The sequence below is a fragment of the Triturus cristatus genome, chromosome 1_1 (genome assembly GCF_964204655.1).
Source record: "Triturus cristatus chromosome 1_1, aTriCri1.1, whole genome shotgun sequence".
NCBI classification, from domain to species: Eukaryota; Metazoa; Chordata; class Amphibia; order Caudata; family Salamandridae; genus Triturus; species Triturus cristatus.
In genome coordinates, this window is record NC_140579.1 from 10,497,540 (window position 1) to 10,518,541 (window position 21,002).

Consider the following 21,002-nt stretch of genomic DNA (forward strand, 5'->3'; position numbering starts at 1 on the left):
GGAATGCATTGGGAATTCCCTGAGAAGTGTTTCAGTGGTAATTCCTGATATGAGAGGCGCAACATGGTCAGGTTTGGTATATTTGGACTAGTGATAATAAATGCTGCACAATGGTGTGCACAGATTTATTATAACTATTTTAGAAATGCCACTTTTAAAAGTTGGCATTTCTGTGTGCTATGTGTCTGCCTGCCTGATGTGAATTGCATGTCTGGCTTGTGAGTGACAGGGGCTGGTGAGGTGTGGGTGGCTCCAGGAGGGGCAGGGTGAGTCAGCGCTAGGCTGAATGGGACATCTGCATTTTGAGTAGTGGGAGGGGAAGTCCCTGGTCCCTGAATAGGATTGTGCCTGCCATAGTGAATGCTGGCTCCACCCCCCTGTGGTGTGTCTGATGACGAGCCCCCACCTAACAATAGGGAAGCGGAGCCTGGTAAACAGAGTGCTCCAATTCCCCCCTGAACCAGTTGCATCTGGTTCCCCCAAAGCCCTGTACTGCATACAAAGGAAATGTCAGTATAAATGTAGGGGCTGTGAGCCCATGAAGGTGTGCTGTTCCTGACTTTGCTGGGGCTTGTTGCTGCTGGGGGCCCAGAAGCAACCGGCACAAGGGCTTGCATCCCTGCTGGAGGGCCCTGTGTGCTGGCCTCCCTGGGCCCCCAGGAACCTAAGGACTTTGGTTGCCTCTAGCGCCTGGTGAGCGCTATATTCTAATCATCCCAGCAGAGAAGAACTTTATTTTGTGGCATCTGCAGTGCTGGGCTGCATCGTGAGCGCTGTGCTTTATTTTCCCAAAGAAGAGGAGAACGTGGGATGCGCAGCGCTGAGCTGCCCGTCCTTTAAGAGGGAATCCCCATTGTAGGGATTCCCCCCTGATGCTGCCTGGCGCGTGTGCTCACCCCGCATTTTTGCACACCGAGCGGTTGCTTTTATTTGACGGCAGGAGCCCACCCCGCATCTTTGCCTTTTTTTTTTAATCATCACGGGTGTCCACCCCGCTTATGGTGTTTGCGAGCAGGTGTCCACCCCGCATTTTTGTGTTTATCGAGCGGGAGCCCACCCCGCATTTAAGGTTCGTGGCGGGTGCCCACCCCGCATTGCTGCTCAGAAAAGGAGCGCCGGCAACGGAAGTCAGGCACCCGCGCCTGACTGTTGATGGGGCCTGCTGACTAGCGTGAGAGCCTTGCGGGCTCCATTTCTGCCTCCCTTTGTCCCCGAAGTGGAAGTCCGGAGGAGAGGCAGTCGGTTGTTGCACGGGGGCCCTCGTGACCTGAGAAGAGGGCCCCGCATGCTCCTGGTGACCGGGCAAAGTGGAAAGAAGTCTACCAGAGTCCTAGAGCAGCCCGGTGAGTGCGGGCAGGACCGGTGGAGAAGTCCCTGAGTCCCGGTGAGTGGGGGCCGGGTTGATGTCCCTGAGGCACTGCGAGTGCTAGTCTTTGTTTGTTTTTTACAGCTGCACCACAATTGCGGGCAGCTGCATCAAGGGGGCACTTTTGTTTTCTAAGAGTCCAGGAGTGGGGCTCAGACAGCACGTGTAGTGCCCGTGCCATTTTTCCAACGTTGGGGGCACAGTTGTTTAAAGAGCCCCGGTGGGGGTCCAGGGCACGTGATGTATTTCCCACAGCTGCGCCCCCCGTAGCGGGCAGCTGCAACGATGTGCTATATTTGTTGAGAGGGCCCCAGTGGGGGTCCAGAGGCATAGTGATGCCCTTGTTTTCACAGCTGATCCCAGCTGCCCTGCGAGAGCGCAGGCAGCTGCAATGTTTGGGGGCACATTGGTTGCAGGGCCCCGGTGGGGGCCCAGAGGGCACAGAGGTGCCAGTGCTCCTTTTCCATTGGTGCCCACAGTGATCTTCACCGCTGCACAGCAATTAGTGGCAGCTACAACATTTAGACCTGCGCAATTGCGCACTTTGGAGTTTGCTGCATTGGCTGCCAAGACCTGACATTCTGGACAAAGGGCGTTTAGGGCCCAGGTGAAAGGCCAGATGGCCTGGGGTCATTGTGGGTGAGATTGGTAGAGCGCCAGGCTCTACAAAGCTACATAATGTGTTTTATGCCTAATGTGATGGCGTAATGTGATTTATGCTTGTGATGCCTATGACATAATGTGTTTATGATGTTTATGCATAATGTGCTTATGCTGGTGAGGCCTAGTGCGTAATGTGTTTATGCTAATGAGGTCTGGGCCTAGTGTGGATATGCCTAATGTCATCCTCTGATAGTTTAGGAGGGTGTCTAATGCTAATGTGATAATGCTTAGGTCATTATGGTACCAGTGGTTACTGGTTGTGTTTTGCATTTACTTACCTGTTCCGATATTTCTGACCGTGGCCCGATTGGCCTGGTCCTGTATATAATCCCTGTGAATATTGCCTAGTGCCAGTTGGCACAGTGTATATGTGTGGTTATGATTCTAATGTGTTTATGATAATACACAGGCTATTTTTGAAATAACCTTGTGTGGAGTTTTTTTTTTGTGGTGTGCCTAGTGTGTTGCTGCTGTGTGTGTGTGTTCCACAAACCCTTAACACATTACCTCTTGGATAAGCCTGACTGCTCATTCCACGCTACCAAGAGGATGAGCAGGGGTTATCATCAGTGTGTAACTCCCTTGCCCTGACTAGAGCGGTGGTTGCTGCCAGGCTTTGGCGCAAGCCTTAGCCAACCAGAAATCCCATTTCTAACAACACCCAAAAGCGTACAGAGAAACCATTAATTAATTACAGGGCCGCTCCTTTGAAATAAGGACAGTGGATGCAGAAACTCTCTAAAGCAAAATGAAAATTGATTAGTGCGAGTGGCACACATCAGCAATAAAAACCTCTGATATGAGCCCCGTTCACAGTGAACATGCTACCACTACTCACATTAATAAATGTTCCTTTTGCAACTGAGGGCATGTCTGTCTACATCCACATAAAAACTAGTGCAGCCACCTTTGCCCTGCTAAAAATATAGCGGAGAGTCACCCACTCACACTGCTGTCAGCCACAAGGGGAGTGGGATGCAACAGCGTTGACAGCTTCTGTCATAGCTAGGTGTTGGCTGGGACACAAACAAAATACAGAAAAACGGCGGTAAAAAAATCCATAATAAACATATTGGAGGAATGGAAAACTAGCAGAAAGCAAACCTTAATTTACAAAAGGGTGATAGGAGGATCAGAATGGGGTGTATTGTGTTGGAGGGGGCTTAGGAAGCAGAAAGCATGTGGGGATAGCTGCGCAAAAGCTGGACTAAATAAAAAAAACTGGTTGAGCGCTTGCACAGAGCTGCATGCAGTTTTTCTGATGCAACATGTGTGAGATACATCTCCCGTAATTCAGTGTAATTTTGCAGGAGTTTTAGTGATTCTGCTAAATGGAATTATGCAAGATACACCCACCTCTTGCTAGAAAACAATATATTGCTTTAGGTTCTGTGTGAGGGTTTTTGTGTTGGGAGAAGTCTCAAATTCTTTTTTCACATTGGCAAGGCCTACTTCTCCCATGGGATAACCTTGGGTTAACTTATTACATTTAATAAGTGGTAACTTTTATGTGGTAGCAGGTAGGAATCTCAAGTTTTTTGTCTAAGAAATTGTAATTTAAAATCCTCTTGAATGGTAAAGTCAGATTTTAAGTCACTTTACCGAAAATTATACTTAAGGGAAGTTAGGATTTTCTTGCCCTAATCATTTGGTGCCTTCAGTCTGTTTACTGGGTCACATGACTGCGTGTAGTTGGCAGCTGGCTTTTGTGTATGCCTCCTAGACAGTATTACAATGGATGGCCTGGGTGATGGCAGGATAAGTCATCCTGACTTGATGAGGAGGTGAAGCTGTTACCCGTCACACTTGTATTTCGAAGGCACTGCTTCGATTTTCAAATAAAGAACTTCAAAATAGCCTATTTTGACTGAGATGGAATGCGACCAGGACAGGGAGGCAGGAAATACCTCTATCGGGGGAAACTCCAGAAGCTTCCTTCATTTCAAAGCCAGGTATAAAAGTAGGATCCACAGACCCACCCTTCAGATCACTTCTGGACCTGTGGAAAACTGCAAAGAAGTGCTGCTCTGATGCCCCCTCTACTGGAAAGACTGCCCTGCTGCCCTGCTTCTTGAGGAATGGAGATTGGGCCTATTCTGTGAACCAAGAACCACCAGAGTGACTCTGAAAGCTAGCCTCCTGTTCTGAGCTAATGGGACATAACACGCTCCAGAGACCTGTCCTGCATCTTCCCAACAACCAAGACTCAACTGGACTGCCTGTGCCATGCTGCTGGCCTCTGCTGAAGTGAGTCGCAATCTCCATGAGGTGGCCTCCAGGTCCTGACTCCTTGGCTGGCATCAGAGTGTACTCCTCCTGGGCCAACTGTGGATTCCTTCAGAAACGGCACTAAAGGACACAACTCGATGCAGAAACTCACATCTCAGCCCTCACAGCTCCTCATCAAAACCAACGAAGTGCTGCACAACACCCCGCATCATGAACATAACATACAGTCCTCGGTGGGACCAACCTGTTGTCTGTATCCGGTCCGCACTTCATTGTGCTCGGCCTGAACTTGTGATTTTGTCCCCGTTCGATGCAACCAGATATCCACAAGTGGAGCTTTCTGCTTTTAGGTGCTATACTTACCTTAAAACTAGGAAATTTCATATCACCATTTCTACTGATTGGAACTGTGTTGTTTTAGTGTCAAACAAGTTATTAAGTTCTCTTCTATTCTTCTGAATTGGTGTTAGATTTTTCTCATGTTGTGTTCTCACTTAGTTACAGTTTGTGTGCTGCGTAATTACTTAATACATTCTCTCTAAGTTAAGCGTGAATGCTTTTGTGCCACCCTACCAGAGGATTAAGCACGGGTTAATTTAGTGTCTGTGTTTGTGGTTCATCCTGACAAGAATTGCGGCTATTGCTGGAGACCCCCTTGAACCATCAACACAATTCCTCACAAAACTCAAAATATTTGCACGTTGAAATTCTGTATTAAGCTGGTGTAGAAAGGCCGGTGATGCCACTTCAGCATGTTCTATACACCATATGGCGTTATCACTTACTCAGGGAGTTTCCACCAAAGGCGAGCCCTTCCCTATTTGCAATTGTGCCTTACTACTGTCCCTTGTAGAGCCTGGAGCAGACCCACGTCAGGATGAGGACACAGCCAGCTGCACTGAGATAAAATCCTTGCCTTGCAAATATCCTTCCTCATTAGTGTCCAGGGTGTGCTGAACCTGCTCTGTCACAGACCTTCGTCTATGACTAGTCTGTGTGGAGACCCCGGTGCACAGACCTTCGTCTGTGACTAGTCTGTGTGGGGACCCCGGTACACAGACCTTCGTCTGTGACTAGTCTGTGTGGGGACCCCGGTACACAGACCTTCGTCTGTGACTAGTCTGTGTGGAGACCCCGGTGCACAGACCTTCGCCTGTGACTAGTCTGTGTGGAGACCCCGGTGCACAGACCTTCGTCTGAGACTAGTCTGTGTGGGGACCCCGGTACAAAGACCTTCGTCTGTGACTAGTCTGTGTGGAGACCCCGGTGCACAGACCTTCGCCTGTGACTAGTCTGTGTGGAGACCCCGGTGCACAGATGTTCGTCTGTGACTAGTCTGTGTGGAGACCCTGGTGCACAGACCTTCGCCTATGACTAGTCTGTGTGGAGACCCCGGTGCACAGACCTTCGCCTGTGACTAGTCTGTGTGGAGACTCCGGTGCACAGACCTTCGTCTGTGACTAGTCTGTGTGGAGACCCCGGTGCACAGACCTTCGTCTGCGACTAGACTGTGTGGAGACCCCGGTGCACAGACGTTTGTCTGTGACTAGTCTGTGTGGAGACCCCGGTGCACACTGGTCCGCCTATTCTCATGCCGGTAGGTGACATGGACTCTCTGCTTAAACTAACTTATTCAGTTCTTTGAATTCGGTTGAATGTTCTTCTTTTTGACGATAGTCTATGATAAAAGGAACCACTTAGTATATATTGAAAAGGGGAACCAAACGGGGTATTTGTTCATAATTTGGTTATGTAATATTAAAGAACATCAATAAAAAAATATTTATTTGACTTGCATGAAATCGTTTTTATTTTCTGTACAAATATGTTAAAATAACGTGAATATATTTAAAAAACGTTTGCGACTTTGGTGTAAAAGTCCAAAAACATTCCAAACAGATCTTGTTTTTTAAAACAAAAATGTACCTCGTGCTTTTTATTCATCGACGTTAGTTGAACTAATAATGATACGAAAGTCGCGACGTGTATGCCAGTTGTAACAAGTTGTGCATGTGAAATACAGCCACAAACTACACTAAATGTCTGCTGTGGTAATGAACAGCTGTAACTAGGAGCTAGTAACACACACTATCTCCTGCACTGGACAGAAGGTACAATGGTTTCGGGTGGGGAGGTGCAGAGAGGACTTTTTGGACTCCCACAGAAGAAGGAGCTTGGACACTGGCATGTGTTCTTAGTGCAAGCGTGGCATCCCAGAGATGCCCTTCTCGAGGGAAGAGAGGGCGGCATTGAATTCAGTTTGCAGCTGTAATATGCTTTAGGGCCCGAGGGAAGTGTGAGCGGTGTGTGGAAGTCTCCGATTTGTGGAGAAAGTGCCGAATCCACCGAATCCAGCTGGGGACGGTCATGCAAATGTCACGTGCTTTCCATCTTCCAGGCTTTTAGGGCCGTTTCTACCATTAGGCAAGACTAGGCGGCCGCCTAGGGTGGCAAAAGGGGGAGGGCGGCAAAAAACTTGAGTTTGGGAATATCTAATGCATTAATTCTTCTAGCCTGGATGACAGGGGGAGAGAGTGATGGTAGTAAAAGGGAGGGGGCGGCATTTTTCAAATCTCACCTAGGGCAGCAAAACACCCTGAAACGGCCCTGAGGCTTTAGAAATGTTTTAATTAGTGTGAATATCGCTGAAACGTCTCTGTGACTTCATTCATGGTTCCCATTGCCAGCAGCGAATCTTTATTTATTTGTGACCACTTACATTCCGACCCTCACACACACCACATCCACTCTTCACCAGGACCACCGCTGTCTGTGCTTGGTTAGAATTCTGAAGTATCTGCAAAACATTTCCACCTTCTCGGTTTCCATCTGCCAAATCCCTGATAAACAAACAGGTTATAAGCAAGGGTGACTATAGAAGGGGCTCAGGCACTTGGGTCCTACAGGAGACCTTTTCCCTATTTGAAAAAGTAATTTTACATTTTCCACTGAGACATTCTTCAAGTTTCTGAAAGACTCAGCTACATCCTCCTACACACAGAGCCACATACATGTTAATCACACTGTCATAGCACAGTATTCCTGGCTCAGCACCCCGAAGTCCTGCTCAAAACTCCCCTAATGTAATGTCAGACCCAAACATTTCAGCAGCCAGAGCCCACCAGGGGCAGCTCCAGTCCAATGCTTCGACCCGTTTCTGGAACATTCTTTGGAGTCAACTGCATGGACTCTGCACGCGCTCGATGTATTCACACCCTCACTGCGCCCTCTGTGCGGCACCACAGAAACCCCAGGGGGCCCGCTGGAGGCGGGGCTAGGGGTCAGACCCCTGGTCTCATCCCAGAGTTACTGACAGCGCGGGCATCCGCATGTTGCTGGGAGAGATGACCTCCGATTACAAGATGAAGGGGAAGGCACGCAGGAATGTGGGTTTCTGGGTTGATTTAAATATGTTTCTCTAAATTTACAGCATCAGCACATGAAGTTCCTGGGGATAAATCTCTGGAACTGCTAAGTTCCTGCAGAGCCTGTAATTCAGATGGGGATGTTACCTCTCATTTCTGGCCCCATGGGGTTTAAAGGTCCAACTGTAGGGAAGCGCTGAGTGCCACTGACAGCATTCCGCCCATCTGTCCAGCCAAACAGGAAATATGTATATAACATGATCTCTCTATATGTAAATATACAGCGAAGTTATGCAGAATTATTTACCTAAGGGTGATTTAGAAACGTGGAATTTAAATATCGAGTTAAATCGTACGTGTGTGTGTAAATGGCAACGTTACTTACATTGTTCCCCTACTGCACTGTAGAAGAAATAGGAACTTCTGAACAATTGGCTACACAGTTCCTCTGGAAAGTTCTGGAATTAATTTTATTGTATAATATTGTAATTGCATTTGTATAGCACTTACTGCCCCTGACGAGGCGTCAATGCGCTTTTTCGGCGAGTAGCACGCTACTCCGGGACCCATAGAGGATTAGTGTTGAATTAGTAAAGTGAAATATGAAAGTAATTTGAGTGGTGGACAGGTTAGTCAGTTATTTGGATTGAGAAAGGTGAGGGAGAGATAGGAGAAGGAAAGAGGTTTGTATTTATATAGCGCTTGTTACCCCTGATGGGGCGTTGAAGCGATATTTTGTCGAGTAGCACGCTACTCCGGAACCCATAAAGGATTTGTGTTGAATTAGTATAGTGAAATATGAAAGTAATTTGAGTGGTGGATATGTTATTCAGCTATTTGGATAGAGAAGGGTAGCGGAAAGATAAAAGAGGGAAACACTTTTGCATTTATATAGCGCTTGCTACCCCTGATGAGGTGTTGAAGCACTTTTTCGGCGAGTAGCACGCTACTCCGGAACCCATAAAGGATTAGTGGTGAATTAGCATAGTGAAATATGAGAAGTTGACATGTTAGTCTGTTATTTTGATTGAAAAGGATAGTGAAGGGACAGAAGAGTGAAAGATTTAGACTTTTTTTGTTTTTGTATTGGAGGTCATAGCAATAGGAGGAGGCTTGGGATGAGTAAAAAGGGACGTGGAGGGGAAAAGTCAGAGGGCAGAGTTTAGAAAGGCTTGATTTGGGGGATCAGTATAGTAAAAGAGGTGCCAGGTGGTGCAAGGAGGGGTAGAGTAGGGGAGAGTCTAGAAAGGGTTATTTTGGTGATCATAGTGGTATGGGGTTTGGAATGAATTAGCGAGTGGGTGTATAGGATGTATTGATAGAGGCATATGGCGAGAAATAGGGTAGTGCATGGGAAAGAGTAGGAGAAAGAAGTTTGAGATGAGTCAGAGATTTGAGGTAGAAGATATATTGAGAGACAGATAGGGTAAGAAATAGGGTAGTGCATCGGATATGATGAATTAGAAGATAGTAATACATATATAGATCCATAAGTACATGGAAAGTATATAGAGGTATAAAGGAGGTAAGTACATGTAGATTAAAGATATTGCCAGAGGTACAGGATGAGAAATAGGGTAGTGCATTGAATATGCTATTTTAAGAGAAAAGTAATAAATATATAGATCTAAGTACATGGAAGGTGTTGGAAGCCGGAGTCCCCGTCCCGCGCCAACATCTCCAAGGCACGAGTGTGCAATGTGTGCAACCAAGCCCACAGCAACATATAATAAAGTGTAATGTTTGTTCCGGCCAGTTGGTAGGTTTCAAATCCCAACCACTGCTTCCAAACGCTATGCTGGTCGTAATGCTAGAATCACACATGTTGCAACTGACAAACAACGAGAAATCATACAATGCTTAACGATACACCCGGTAGCCTGCAATGGGAGAAATACTGCAATGCATACCGCCACAATCATGTGCTGTGCAATGAAGGACTAAGGCAATGCGTCACACCCCCAATCACGTACTTTGCAATGAGAAAATAAGGCAGTGCTTGCCGCTACACTCTTGTACATTGCAAGTAAGGAACAATGCAATGCGCAGCTGCAATCATGTACTTTGCAATGGAGAAATAATGCAATGCGTAGCGCTACAATCATGTACTTCGTTATGCAACAATAATGTCAGGCGTCATAAGACAGTCCGGCATTTCATCAGCAGTAGGGGTGGGCGAGAATTTCCGTTCCGCTTGCGGAAATTGCGACATTTCGACATTTTCGCGTTCCGTGCGGAACGCGAAAATGTCGAAACTTCCGCGATCCGCGACCGGAACGGACATATGCAGGTGCAGGGCAGGATTCATTCTGGCACGATGCTCCTGTCACAAAAATTAAACCTCAACAGGAAGCACTTACAGATATAAATAAAGCAGGTGCCCGAGTTGGAGCTCAAATTCAGTAACGCATTAATCAGCACAAAACATTCGGGAGTAGCTAGGTCGAGGCTGGGCAGGTGTGCTTTTCTCCCCACATCTACCGTCAAAAATTAGCTGTGATCCTCGATGGAGCTCTGTGCATCCACGACTTTCTCGAGCTCAACCCCCGTGTAGCTCCTGACGCCAGGAGGTTCTGTCTCCTCGTCTGCTGCTCTGATCGGTCTCTGGCCCTTTATAAACAAGCGGCATGTGAACTGCATGGAAGCCCCGTCACACACACCAGCGGTGGGCATCGTCTTCCCGCCCTTTCCCCCACTATGATGGACTGCTGACTCACGGAACCCCGGGGCAAGGCGCCATGGCAACATTAAAGACACACATGGTCACTGTAGACAACTCTTCTGGCCCTTTACGCAGCTGTAGTGTAGGAAAAGCACTATACATTTACCCAACGAGGTAGTACTTACTGATTAGCCAGTAGAAAGTACTCCGAGTCCAGTTATCTTATCTTTCCCATCAAAAATTAGCTGTGATCCTCGATGGAGCTCTGTGCATCCACGACTTTCTCGAGCGCAATCCCCGTGTAGTTCCTGACACCAGGAGGTTCTGTCTCCTCGTCTGCTGCTCTGATCGGTCTCTGGCCCTTTAAACAAGCGGCATGTAAACTGCATGGAAGCCCCGCCACACACACCAGCGGTGGGCATCGTCTTCCCGCCCTTTCCCCCACTATGACGGACAGCTGACTCAAGGGCACCCAACCGGAAGCACTAATCTCCGCGATCTCGCAAAATATCGCGAGATCGCCGAGATTTTGTGCCGTTTCGCGATATTTGGCGAAAGGCACTTCCGGTAATTCCGCCCACCCCTAATCAGCAGCAATATTAGCAATGTGTATTACGACAATCAGCCTCTTCCATAACAGTTGCCCCCACACGTATCAATGATGACATAAAGTACAGCTTCCCGCTATGGCCCCAGCACGACCACTCCCTGGGTCAGTACGGGTCCCAATCTGAGCCGAAGCAAAGTCTCACATCGCCAGCAGGAATGAGAGGCTGAGAGAGTGTCCCTCCGAGCCAGCACCCCGTCCAGGTAGTGATCCACGCTACCTGGGGGTGCGACCCCACTCTCCTCTCCGCCGTCAGCGGACTGGGCCTTCCGTGTAGAACTTTCTCAATGGGGCTCAGCGGCTCAGCCTGGCAGCTCAGCTCCTCCAGGGATGCCGGTCTGGGCTGCAACTGTTAGGAAGGTCTCAGGCAGCCGCGGGGCATATGTACCCCACGCCTCTGAGATTACGATACTCAGGGTGCACGTTCACCACCGCACCCTCCGGGTCTCTTCTGGCATGAAGCCACACACACTGATAGGACTTCTCGTCGACTCCGAGTGCATGTTCACCAGGCACTCCTTCCTGCGGTCTCAGTTGGCACCAAGACCCGCACACCGCGTTGCAGAGACTCACTTATTTCCAGTGCACACGATGATCAGCTGATCACCTCCACAGTCCCAGGTTGTACCAAAGCACACACGCTGCTTTACTGAGACTTACTCCAACTCTGGTGCCCCTGTATCCAGGCACTCTTCACCAACGCCTTCGGCAGCACCACGACACGCTCACCGTGTCCGAGTCGCACTTCTCCTCCGGTGCACCCGATCACCAAGCGCTCTTCACTAGCGCCTCCGGTGCACCCCAACACGCACCATGCACCTCTGAGACTCACTCCGCTTCCGATGCACACTTTGACCAGGCACTCCAACGCCTCCTGTGCACCACGACACGCACCCTGCACGCCCGAGACTCACTCCGCTTCCGATGCACACGTTGACAAGGCGATCCTCACCAACGCCTCCTGTGCACCACGACACGCACCCAGCGCGTCCGAGACTCACTCCGCTTCTGATGCACACATTGACAAGGCACTCCTCACCAATGCCTCCTGTGCACCATGACACGCACCCACAGTGTCCGAGTCGCACTCCTCCTTCGTGTGTCCACGATCACAGGGCACACCTTCGGAGGGTCTCAAGCTGCCACAACACGCACCCACCGCATCGCTTGAAACTTCTCCAGAAACTTTTATGTTCCTGTGTTTCCAAACAGGGTGCTAGCTCACCTGGGGCCCTTGGGGTTACAAGACACGGTGCAAAGCACAGTCTTTGTCAAGCAGGGGGCCCCAGCTCCCACAGTACAGTCCCAAGCGCCTCTTCCTTGGTTAAAACAGCAACCCGCAGAACAGCCCCAGATCACGAAGCAAGGGTCAGTTCTCCCCCAACAGTCTCTTCAGTTGTTTCTTCATTAGCAGAGGTTCCTCTTGACCACGAAATGGGTCCAAGCCTTTTCACCTCAATCCCTTTCTGTTCCATTCCATTCCAATGTTCAGGGGTCCCAGCTCTCATAGTTATACCCCTAAATGTCTTTGAAGTTCGTTTGTGCTCAGAGGTTCCTAACCCCTGCCTAAATCAGTTCTGGATGTCTTCCTCCCAGTGTCACCTTTCTCCCTTTGATACTGGGGGTCTGGATCCTTAATCACTCAGCAGGAGACGGGTCAATTGGTTTATAGCAGCAACCCAGGCCTCTTCATCTCCCGGGGCTTCTCTCGAGCTACAGGGCAGCCTGGTGCCACCTCAACCCCTCCCTGGGTCAAGACCTCCCCCAGCTCCTCTCTCCTCTCAGATCCAGACAGTCAATCCACATTCAGCAGAGACACACAGAAATGCTTAAAGCACAAAACTCAGCCACTTTCTAAAAGAGTTACTTCTGAACACACAGTGACAAAACCACTTTCATAGAAAGATGTGTTATGACACTGTGAGTTCATACATACCAAACTTCACCTCTCCATTTTTAAATCTTTGGAAAACTAGGCTAACAAAACACAATACCCAGCCTCCCCCATTCTGTCCTATGGGCAGGATGGCCTTTCACCAGTGAAAACGAAAGGAATGCTTTCACTCTCAGGACATAGCACACACCTCAGTACATGTCCTGCCTTTTACTTACACTGCACCCTGCCCAGGGGTTACCTGGGACCTACCACAGGGGTGCATTACTAGCCCTGGCACACACAGTGCACATCACTAGGGACTTTACTAGTAAGGCAAACATACCAATCATGGCCAACCAATTACCATTACACATTACACAGGGAACACTTGTGCTTTGACACTGATCAGCAGTGGCAAAGTACCCAAAGCCTCTAAAAGCAAAGGAGGCAGAGGTAAAAAGTCAGGGGTAATCACACCAAGATATGGCAGGACTAACAGAAGGCATATAGATGCGTAAAGTAAGTAAGTGATTACAAGATTAAAGATGCATTAGATAAACTCTGGTTTTCAAATGTTGTTGTGCTTAAAATACATTTTTATTTATTTTTTAAAAACATAATTATTCTACATGTTTCTTTAAAGCAATACACATATATAGGTACATATCTATAGAACAAATACACACTTATATACAGAGGGATATGCTGTATATTTCTGTTTGCGTCTGGTGCTTATGTGGCAAAGAGCCAATTCTTGAGTAGTTTCCTGACAATAAGGAGGTTGTCCGTGGATCTTATGATGGGGTAGTGAGTTTCATCGTTTGGCTTCTTGAACAGAGAAGGATGTGCCGCCCATTTATTTTTTATTGTATCTTGGGATTTTGAGGTGGGTGCCACTCTAGAGGGGAGGTTCCTTTGTTGAATGTGTTTGGTGATATTATTCCTGATGAAGATCCTATTCCATGTATCGCTTTGTGGCTGATACAAAGCAGCTTGAACGTGGATCTCTGGAAACCGGTAACCAATGCAGGGCTTTCAAGGCAGGTGAGATGTGGTCTCGTGGTTTGATATGCAAGAGCAGTCTGGCAGCCGAGTTCAGAATCCGTTGTAGTCTTTTCATGGTCATTGAAGGTGGTCCGTGGATGAGAATATTGGCTTAATCAAGTTTGGACAGAACAAGGGAGATAATAGCTTGGACTTCGTGTGGAAATCCCAAATGGGGGAAGATTCATCACATAGTTTTTATAGTGACAAAACTTGATCTTGCAAGTTTGTCCACATGCGCATTCATTGATAGCGTGGAGTCCATGGTAATTGTAGGAGAGTAGGATCTGCTTCACATGGTTACCCCCACTTTTTGCTGGTGTTTCACTGTTTTTCGACTGTAGTCTGGCTGGGGCCCTGCTATTCAGGACCCCAGCCTAGCTGCTTCCTCTCTAAATTGATTCCATGTACCCTAGGTACAAAACAGATTGGATTCTGAGGTGCCCTTATAAGTCCCTAGTATATGGTACACTAGGTACCCAGGGCATAGGTACCCCAGAGGCCTACCAGGGGCTGAAGCATGTATTATGCCACCCCTGGGAAGCACCCCAAAATGACACCACAGGTCTGCTACTGCAGTCTGGGTAAGGTGGTGCATGCACCCCTTACAGAGATATAGGTTCACTATATCTCACCTATCACTGCACATAGAAACCTATCAGTCACCCATATGGCAGGCCTTATCAATCCTGAAGGCAGGGTGCTGGGTTTTGTGTGAGAGGGTGCCCATGCATGAGCAGAGCCCCTCTGCAGCCTTCGGAATCTCTCCTTCGGGGTTGTCTGTGATGCAGCCTGACCATATACTCTTAAGTGCATAATAACCCAACGGTAAATGCTAACTTTGGACTGGCTGCACGGAAACATGTCGTGTTTGGTGTCAAACACCTTGGAATCATAACCCCAGTAACTGGTGTGGGAGTATGATCCCACCCTTCTACAGGGAGAGACATGACAGCACCGGTATACCCGGTACCAACTTGAAAGAGCCCAGGCATCACAAAATGGATGCAGCAGCCACAGACACGAGTCTGGCCTCCTGCTGCTGACCTAAACTCCAGCAGGGGAGGCCTGGACAATAGGTTTCCTGTCACAGGGTGGTGTCACAACCTCCCAGACAGGCTTTAGTGTATTGGGGCTGGGTGGGTGCACTCTGAGAGTGATTTGAAGTCCTGCACTGGGGGAACATTTGGTGTGCCTGTGCATAGTCCAGATCAAACCAGTTCACGGGCTACCAGCCCCTGCTCTGGTACGAAACTGGACCAAGGAAATGGGTGTAGCCACCCCTCTTTCCAAACCCTCCCATAGGTGGGTCCCCTGAGTTAGTCCAACCCCTTCCTTGGGTATAAAGTAGGAACCTCTGGCAACAGGACTTTAGATATCCCTGGACAAAACTCTGAAACTGAATACTGGAACTTCTGTGGTAAATAAAATTCATTACCGGGACTTAATTTGATACGGAAACATAATAAAATAGCTCAGTAAAATGAGAGGCAGAATCCGTGGTATTAGAGGTTCGGAATGGGCTTTATTCCAATGATCGATTATAATCGGTTGCTCCAAGTTCCATCACCACGGAGGTTCAGGAAGTGAAGTACATACTTTATTGACAAGAAATGACTTTTATAGTACATACATTACAATGAAGCGAATGCAGTAGGCGTAACAATTGATAAGAAAAATGACGATTCATATGCGTAACCGAAAATGGGTGTAATAAGGAGTAAAAAGGAACATAATTGGTTATGATGTCATATATAGGTGGATCTATAAGATAATACTTGGCATAGATGCGCGCGCAGCAGCATGACGTGTGATTGACGTGCAACTAGGGGGTGAAGGGGACTTGACATTTAGCTCTACATGTGGAGACGAAAAGTCTGGGGGGTCAAGTCAACCTAATCCCAAATCATATCTAACATCCTATGTTTAAAGAACTATGTTATCCACAAAAGAAGGACTCTCGGACAGAATCTATTCTATACTGACCGTGCGTGCGTGTACAAGCGTCTAAGTGTCTGCACTAAATGCGAGGGGGTAGGAATATTCCATGGTAACAGGACTATGAATTACTTGCATAAAGACAGAGAAGCATAAAGACAGAGAAGCCGGGCCTTTTGCTCGGTAGCTGGAAGGATGTTTACTTAAACTACTAGACAGGAATGCATTGGCTGAGGGGGAAGCAGATAACTCGAAGGTGAAATACAGCTCTTGGCAGAGAATAGGCTGATGTCAGGCTTCGTGAGGCTTCGTGAGCCGCGCAGAGAACGAGACAAAGTTCATGGTCACAGTTGCAGGCTCAGACTGGAGCTTTCAGAGGCAGAAGGCAAGAAGAGTTTTGATGACAGAATCAGGGCCTACTTGCCTGGACTGTAAAATGGCATAAGTGAACCATATAAAGCCGGTGGCCTTTCGTACTTAGGAATGGAATATCCGGCCTATTCATGGCGGATCTGACAGAGGACATGTTAACGGTGGACGCACATGTATTTGCGTCTTTATAACTGGAACTGGAGGGAACATACATGTACTTGTAACATGCACATAGAACCGTTGGGGTCCAAGATAGGGGACATAACCGACCAGAAAAATCCATATTTCCACATTCCCTCCTTGTCCCCTACTTGCCCGTCAAGAGATATCAATTTTCATTAATCCATTGATCTGTTCATATAGCATCATTTGTTCTTCTTTCTTCTTCCGGAATCTTGAATGAAAATCTTGATGTGGAATGCACGATGTGGCACACAGACCACAAATCGCTGGTCCACATTGTAGGCATAGACAGCAACTGAATAGTATGAGAAGGCCAATACCTAGGAAAGATAGAACTCTCCATCCCCAGGCTGATATCACGCTCCAAAACCAACCGGACCAAGTCCAGGTGCCTGGATTCTGGTGTATCTGGCTTACAATCTTATGAAGGCGAGTTATAGCTTTATATACAGATGGCGAATTTTCTGGTATGAATACGCAGCAGCTTGATCCGATGACCCTACAAGCTCCGCCCCTATCAGCCAGGATGACGTCAAGGACAAGACGATTTTGAAGCACAACAATCCGCATAGCAGACTGCTCTTCTGTTAAATTGCCTAAGGCGGAAATAGTTTCATTCACTACTGCTTCAAGGGTTCTAGTTAATCTACGTATCAGCTTACTATTAGTAACAGTACCTATATAGGGAAAGATGCCTTTATTAAAATCTACGTACTTGTCCCATGCCGTCTCAGTATAATCGACAATTGGGAGATCTCTCCGCTCTCTGTTGTGTACTAAATGAATATTTCTATAATAATCAGGAGGAGCTAGGAAAACAGGTGGCAAAAGGAATGCAATGTAGCAGGTACCATCCCAATCTAGAGGTAGACACATATATGCGGTCTGACCACATATAAAGTAGGAGTGGCGATAAGCTCTAAATGAAGATTTGCCTTGATCACTGAATTCTACTGTAGTAGTGCATTTACTATGGCCCATATGTATGGAACCAACTTTTCTTACACACAATTCACCTTTCGCTGGGAATACTGACATGGTTGGTAAAACTAGTTCAACTTCGGATTCGACATTTAGAACCATGAGATTAGGAGTAAAGTTACCTAATCCATATACTTCATTTTCTAGATCAGTTCCTGTTCCTTTGGGGCGACCCTCCTTGTCAGGGTAACAGACTTTGAATAAAACTAGGTTCAGATTTCCCCATACCCACTGGTCTTGATAAACTGCTGTATCTGAGTCTATGGAATTCATTAAACTAAACCATGCTCCACAGGAGCCATTATGTGTAAACGGATGTGGAAAGAAAGGCAGAACTCCTTCATAATTCTGATAGGGAGGGAGCCGGCCACACACCCAACAATTAGTTGCATTACTAGTCTGATGGGAATGATGTAACATACTAATGAAAGTGTTATTGCGCAGCGCAAGTCTATAAGACAATTCATGCGGGGGTAAGTCACTAAAAGAATGTTCAGCAGTAACATTGTAAACGTTTCTGGCAATAGGGTAATATATGTGCAACAATATACTTGCAGTAATTATTAAAAGACTTAAGAAAAACAAGATTAATAATGTCACTATGCAATGGCTACGCAGTGATTTACAATACGCCTGTCGTTTCATCATTTTTCGCGACTGTCCATGATTCAGGTCTAGGGGATACATGTCGGAGACAGATTCAACCGCTTCACCTAGGAGAGGACTTAAACAATCAAATCGTCCGACGGCCTAGGCCTTAATTTCAGTTTATAAAGTTCTTTACTGTCGGTCTCAGCCAGAGGTAGTTTTGAGTCAATTGGTGAGGACACACGAGGTGGGCTGTTTACATCTGAAGGAAGTCCATGAAATTTCTTGATATGACTTGAATGCACCCATCCTTTCCTGCCCTCGATCTTCACGGCTGTCCTTGTGGTCAGCAGGACCAGCTGGGGTGTCTTCCACCTGGGCTTCAGCTGAGTCTTTCGGTCGAAATTTCTCACAAGCACAAGGTCCCCCGGAACTACGTCATGGGGTTTCACCTCAGTGTTGTCGGGAAAGGCTGCAGCTACCTGTGAACGACAAGATTGTAGTGCAGACATCAAGGAAGCCAAGTAATCTGTCAGCATATTACAGTCAATATCAGTTATTTTGCGTGGTATAGGCGTCCCCCACATATTTGGTGGTCTGCCGAAGATCACCTCATACGGGGATAGCCCTGTTCGAGAGTGTGCTACCATTCTCATGTAGAAGAGTGCAACTGGTAACGCTACTACCCAGTCGACACCTTTCTCTCTGCATATTTTGGACAATCTGATTTTCAGTATCTGATTATGTCTTTCTACGAGACCTGCTGCTTCGGGGTGTCGGACACAGTGAAATTTCCACTGATAACCTAACAGAAGTGAAACATGTTTCATTAATTCGGATGAGAACGGCTGGCCGTTATCTGAGTGAACAACACGTGGTAAACCGTATCGTGGGAAGAATTCTCGAACTAACTGTTTGGCAGTAGTCGGGGCAGTGTAATCTGAAACCGGGTATGCCTCCGTCCAGCGGGACAGAGCGCAGACAACTACGAGAACATATTTGAATCCTCGACATCGTTCCATCTGGATATAATCCATCTGGAGTACTTCAAAAGGGTGATTAGGAGGATGAAATCCACCTTGTTCTACGGGAACACTTTTTCCTGGGTTGAACTGGCAACAGATCATACAGGTACGGACCTTTTGTTTGGCTGCTGCTCGTAAATGTTTATTGAACCAAATGTGTTGAATGCTGTCTAGCATAGCTTTTTCTCCTAGATGTGCTGGACTATGTATAGTGTTAACTATAACTTGGACCATTGAATCAGGAAGGAACCACACAGACTTTTCCTTCATCATCCATCCTTGGTCCGTTTGGATCCCTCCTAATTCAGTCCATTTCTTTATTTCGTCTGGTGTAGCATGTGTCTGTATGTCAATTACGTCAAGGGTAGGATCTTTAACTGTCATACAATGTGTCGGCATCGGGACTATTGTCTTTGTCATGTCGGATGTTTGGGTTTGAGCAGTCTGTTTAGCTGTTCTGTCGGCTAGATCATTGCCTTGAGAAATGATATCAGTAATCTTCGTATGAGCCTTACATTTCATAATTGATATTGCAGTGGGTAGATGTATTGCATCTAATAAGGCATGAATGAGGGGTCCGTGCTGAATGTGGGCACCGTGGGAAGTTAAATAACCTCTCTCTCGCCATAGCACGCCGAAGTCATGTACAACTCCGAATGCATAACGTGAATCAGTGTATATGTTGACTTTTTTATTTGTGGCTTGAATACAGGCTTGTGTCAGAGCAATAAGCTCTGCGGCTTGAGCTGACAAAGTATTTATACGATTAGTTTCAATGACTTCAGTATCTGTCGTGACTGCGTAAGCAGCCACTAACTCTCCTGTATTTGTTCTCATACATGAACCATCTACGTACAATGTCAGGTCTGGATCTGACAATGGGACATCCGTTAAGTCTTGTCTAGGTTTCGTCGTTATAGTAATAACTTCAATACAGTCATGGGATAGTGGGTCTGTTCCGGTTACTGGCAAAAGTGTGGCAGGATTCAATGTGTTACAGCGTCTGATTTCTATGTGTGGCTGAAACAATGTAAGTTCGTACCCTGTAAGTCGCGCTATAGTCAAGTGTTGTGTTTGCGTTCTATTTACAAGAACCTCTACTGCATGTGGTACTTGAACTGTCAATGGATGTCCTAACACTATGGCATCGCTTTGTCTGATTGCTAAAGCTGTCGCTGCCACTGATTTTAGGCATGCAGGCAAAGCCTGAGCTACGGGATCTAATGTACTAGAAAAATAAGCACATGGTTTGTGTGCTCCTGCTTGTTCCTGTGTGAGTACTGACAAGGCAGTACCTTCGCGTTCTGTAACAAAGAGTGTAAACTGTTTTCTGTAACATGGCGTTGCTAAAACAGGTGCTTGACATAAAGCTTTCTTTAGGCTTTCAAAAGCTTGTGTATGTTCCTGAGTCCAAGGGAGAACAGTCGATGTGGCTGCCTCCTGTGTTGTCAACTGAATGAGTGGTTTTGCTAGAAATGCGTACTGAGGGATCCACTGCCTGCAATATGACGTGAGGCCTATGAAAGCCCGCACCTCCTTTTGTGTCTTGGGTATTGGCATGTTAGCTATTAACTGAATGCGGTCGGGTGTAAGCTGCCTTCCCTCCTTGGACAGCGAGTGTCCAAGATAAATAACTCGCTGGACACAGAATTGCAGCTTAGAAGGGGACACCTTGTGCCCCTTTTCGGCTAGAAATTGTAAAACTGTCAGTGATGCTTTTTCACATTCCGGTTCACTTCTCGCGGTGATCAACAGATCATCGACGTATTGAAGCAGAGCAGTGTTAACTGGCATGTGGATACTGTCGAGTTCTCGTTTCAGTGCTTGGCTATAGATGCTGGGGCTTTCTGTAAATCCTTGAGGTGCGCGTGAGAATTTAAAGCTACGTCCATTTAAACTAAATCCGAACAAATATTGGCTTTCCGGATCTATTGGGACGCTGAAAAAGGCATTCTTGAGATCGATTACAGTAAAGAATGTCGCTTCGGAATCAATAGCTGTCAGTAATGACGAGATATCAGGGACCACAGGAAATTGTGGCACAATGCATTTGTTTAATTCGCGCAGATCAATAACCAATCGATATACTGGCGGGGCCTTTGG

General features: G+C 47.0%; 1 protein-coding gene and 1 pseudogene across 1 annotated transcript in view; both read left to right on the forward strand.

Moving 5' to 3' along the window:
• The window catches only part of LOC146869115 (lysozyme g-like protein 2), a 55,248-nt pseudogene that overhangs the window by 17,592 nt on the left and 16,654 nt on the right, over nt 1–21,002 (forward strand).
• The window catches only part of LOC146869117 (uncharacterized), a 145,348-nt gene continuing 129,467 nt past the window's right edge, over nt 5,122–21,002 (forward strand). The window contains exon 1 of the mRNA XM_085632233.1: nt 5,122–5,855. The gene's annotated coding sequence lies outside the window, so the exon portion shown is untranslated. The remainder of the gene's footprint in view (nt 5,856–21,002) is intronic.